Here is a 4,652-nt window from a genome sequence, read left to right on the forward strand (position 1 = left end):
AAGTCCTACCTGCGCAGAGACTAGACTCGGGAGTGGAACCTGCTTCGGGGACCAGCAGAGGAAGTAAGAAAGGTTCTCGGATTATCTTGTGAAGGCAGGTCCTCCCCAGGCACTTACCTTGGTGAACTTGATTTCGAGGTTGGGCGTGGGTGATGGCAAAAGGTACAGGGGCGGCCTGAGGGCACTGGGCTTGGCCTTCACCTCCCAGGACATCTGAACCTCAATCTCGCTGAAAGTCACGGTGGGTGGCTGGCCAGGATGTGTCAGGCCTGCAGCGAGGGTGGTGCGGTGCGGTTGGTGCGCTAGTTCCACCCTCACCTGTATATAGGCAGGTGTCAAACTGGGGCTCTTCCTATAGGAAAAGAGGGCTGGCTGCTGGGAGAAACACCCAAACTGTAATTGATGAAGCATTGGAGGTTCAGCGATGGCGACTCTGAGGGTTAAAAACTTCAGGGGGTCCCAGTCAAAGAGGAGCCCACATAGTATTATGAGATTGAGCTCTAGGAGCTTGACCAAATTCTCACAATGAATATTGGAGAACATTTATCTTGTGCTTCTTGCAGGGGAGGGGAAAGGACTCATTTTGTAATGCTGGTGAGCACTCTGTTCTTAATGAGGTCTTCACTCAGGGGAAACCAGTTGAGGATAACCTAACCTGCCCAAGGAATTATCAGGGTCTAAATGAGCTGGAGGAGAGGGGAATATCCAACTCCAGAGCCATCTATCACCATCCAGTCTCGCTTAAAGGGGAACAAAAACCCGAGAAACTCCTGCGAAGTTCAAAGACTGAAAGACTAAGTGAGCCCCAGTCGTGGGACTCTACAACACTTTCCCTCACACCAGACCTCACCACCACATTACCAAAGGCCTATTTACCCAGTACATCACATCCAGCTATAAAGATAAAGTTACAAAGGTATACTACAAGGCAGAATGTAAAGAGCCACGGCAAGCATCAAAGTCCGAATCAGAACCAGATGTAGGAATTATCACACTGGGAATTTCAAACAACTGTGATTAATATGCTAAGGGCTGTAAGGGATGGTCAGATGGCACACCCTATAATTTAAGGAAACAACATGGAATTTATATTTACTACTTCTACTAAGATTCATTTGGCTATGACTTATTTACATTCTCACTGATATCTGCAAAAGACTAAAATAGGCTCTGAATGGCCAATTTCTAAAATAAAATATTATTATTATGGACACAGTGAACATTAGAGGTTAGAATATAATAGAGTTCCTATCATATTGTGCATGCGTTTTAGTGTGTATGTGTGTTTGTATGTGTAATGTGTGTTTATGTGTCATATGTGTGTGCGTACTCATGTGCACACACATGAGAGAAAGAGAGAGAGAAAGAGAGAGAGAGATTTTACATTTTTCAGTTTGACCTAAACTACTTTGAAGTGATGGAAATGGGGGATTGCCGGCACTGACCAGCAGACCCTGAGCGTCAGATGAATGATTACTCTGACACAGGATTGCTGTGAAAGAGAGGGCTAAGGGACTGCCTGGCTATAGGCACCAGACAGCCTCTTTTCGCCTGCCTGTTCAGGCTTTTATTGTAACAGCAGTTTAGGATAAAATTTATTTTAGATACAATCAGTAGGGTAAGTAACCTTGGGAGGACACATGTGTCCACAGTGTCCTTTAAGCAAGGACACCTAAAGATTAAGCATAAGGTTTCCAGTAAACACCCGAGAGTCCACACATACACAGACTTGTTTGGAAAGATGAAGGAACAATTAGCGGTGGTTGCCTTCAGCCAACTTCACTAAGTCGGAATTCAGAGAAACAGGGGAGGGTTGCTTTCAACCAACTCCCCTTTTCAGAATTTCCTCCTTATACACTTTCCAACCAAGTCTCCTGTGCTCCCCTACAGGGGAAAATTGCAAACTCATCTCTCAGCATCTGTCTATAATATTCATTATATCAATCATCTTGTAGGTTCCAAATAGCACAGCATGATTACTAACATATTATAGAATGTAAAAATTGATAAATTAAATCACAACTTTTGGAAATTACTTTAAAAATTTAAGTGACATAAAATAAGAGAGAACTGTATACAAGTAGCTATGTATTAAATTGCATTTAGAAAGCATGGCTACTATTTACTTTTCATGAGTCAGGCTTTGCTTCATGATGATGAATTGTATACAGCTTGTGTTTTAAGAAAAAGGCAATGGGACAAACTGAAGTGACTGATCAGGAATATATAATAAGAATATCCATATGCAGATTATGTTATATATAAAATTAACTGCCAAAAATGTAAAAAGCAACAGATGGCTAACAAGAAAAGATTGTATTTAATCAGGGATGTCATTAACTATGTGATAGAATTTTAATCTAAACTTGCATATAAGATGCACAAATAGCCTGACCATTGTGACTCAGTGGTGAAGCATTGACCTATGAACCAGAAGGTCACTTTTTGATTCCCAGTTAGGGCACATGCCTGGGTTGTGGGCTTGATCCCCAGTGTGGGGCATGCAGGTGACAATCAATCAATGATTCTCATCATTGATGTTTCTATCTCTCTCCCTCTTCATTCCTCTCTGAAATTAATAAAAATATATTTTATAAAAAGATGCACAAATATGGTTGACAAATAGATTTTTTAAAGTTTGTGAGGTATATAAAGAAAAATGTCTATATGCAGAAAAGAACTGGTAACTAATGGTAATGTTACTCACATAAAGTCATATGAGATCATGTCCTAAAATTTAAGAACTTATAAATAAGAAGATTTGGGGAAAAAAGAACAAATATTTATTAATCAGATATTACATCTGAAGTTGATTTTTTAATTTAAAAGAAATGTCCAACAAGTTTTCATGTATGGCAATTAAATGTTTTGATAGACAAAAGCTGAATGATATATACATCTCAAACATATGAAATAATTATATTTTAAAGCTCTGAGAAAATAATCATATGACAAGTTGTATTATGTACTTACTAGAGGCCTGGTGCATGAAATTTGTGCACGGGACGGGTGGGTCCCTCAGTCCGGCCTGCACCCTCTCACAATCTGGGACTGTTGGTTCCTAACCACTGGCCTGCCTTCCTGCCTGATTGCCCCAACCACTCTGCCTGCCTGATCGTCCCTAACCACTCCCCTGCCTGCCTGATCACCCCTTACCACTCCCCTGCCTGCCTAATCACCCCTAACCACCTCTGCCTGCCTGATCACCTCTAACTGCCTCTGCCTGCCTGCCTGATCACCCCTAACTGCTCCCCTGCCTGCTTGATATCCCCTAACCACCTCTGCCTCGGCCCCCGCCACCACAGCTTAGTCCAGAAGGACGTCTGGAATGATGTCCAGAAGGTCATTTGGCTGTCCAGTCTAATTAGCATATTACACTTTTATTAGTATAGATTGCTGCATAAGAAACCACCCAAAAACTGGTGGCTCTAAAAGTAAGCATTTATTATTGCTAACAAGCATATAAGCCTAATAAGCTAATCTTATGGTTGTAGTGGTTCATCTAGCTTCAGCTGTGCTTACTCATGCATTAGGGTTAAGCTGGCAAGAACACTGCAGGCTGGCTGATTTATAATGGCATCACTCTGTGTGTGGAATTTGGCCAGCAATTCTTGTTCTCAAGGCACAGTATATATTCCAGAGGATAAAATAAACTTTTAAGGCCTAGACTTACACAATTCATTGATATTCTACCACTCTGACTCATCACACTAGTCAAAACAAATCACAAGGCCATCCGAGATTCATTTCCAGTGGGAAATAGATACCATTTAATAGACCTATAAAGTCATATTGCATGGGGCATAGGATACAGAGAAGGGGACTATTTTAGAAACCAATTTACCATGCTCTGTTTGATGCCCTCCAAATTCATGCCTTTCACACTTGCAAAGTGCATTCAGTTTACTTCAAGAGTCTCTAAAGACATATCAAATCATGGCATCAGGTTCAAAAGCCAGAATATTACGATCTACATCAGTACAGATGAAATTGTTCAGATGCATCATTTTTTGACCTGGGGAACCTACAATTTAAAAAGACAATTGATCTGTCACCCAGAACACTCAAGATACAATGATAAGACAGAGACAATATAACCACAATGGGTATTCATTTATTATGGGGGGAATGAGAGGCAAATGGCAGTCATCATGGAGACATCTAGGCCATACATTGTCAGGTTAATCTATCCTAAGAGTAAGAAGTGTTGCATTAATACATATAATTGCTGCTTCCTGGGAGAGTTCCCAGTCTATGATTTAAAGGAATCTTTCAAGAATAAAGATAAATTAAAACAAAAAGTAGTATATGCTTGGTTTACCCAATTAAAAAATACATAAATAAAGAAATCTTGATTTAGCTCTTTAGGATATTTTTCCCCAAAATAATTTTTAGATGACTTCTGTCATGTCTATAATTCTCCAATCTTTGGGTATCAAAGACAAGACTAATTGAACAAGTTAGTATTAAACTAAGTAAAAAATTAAAATCAACAGAGATATTTAACTTGAGTGCTCTGTAGCTGAACTAGATATAAAGAGTGTTTAATTTTAACCTTGACATTCAACAGAAAAATTTTACATTGACTGATCATAAGTGTTACAGAGAAATGCTATGGCACTGAGATTAATTACTCAATTTTGACAAACATT

This window comes from Cnephaeus nilssonii (genome assembly GCF_951640355.1).
Source record: "Cnephaeus nilssonii genome assembly, chromosome: 8".
NCBI lineage: Eukaryota > Metazoa > Chordata > Mammalia > Chiroptera > Vespertilionidae > Cnephaeus > Cnephaeus nilssonii.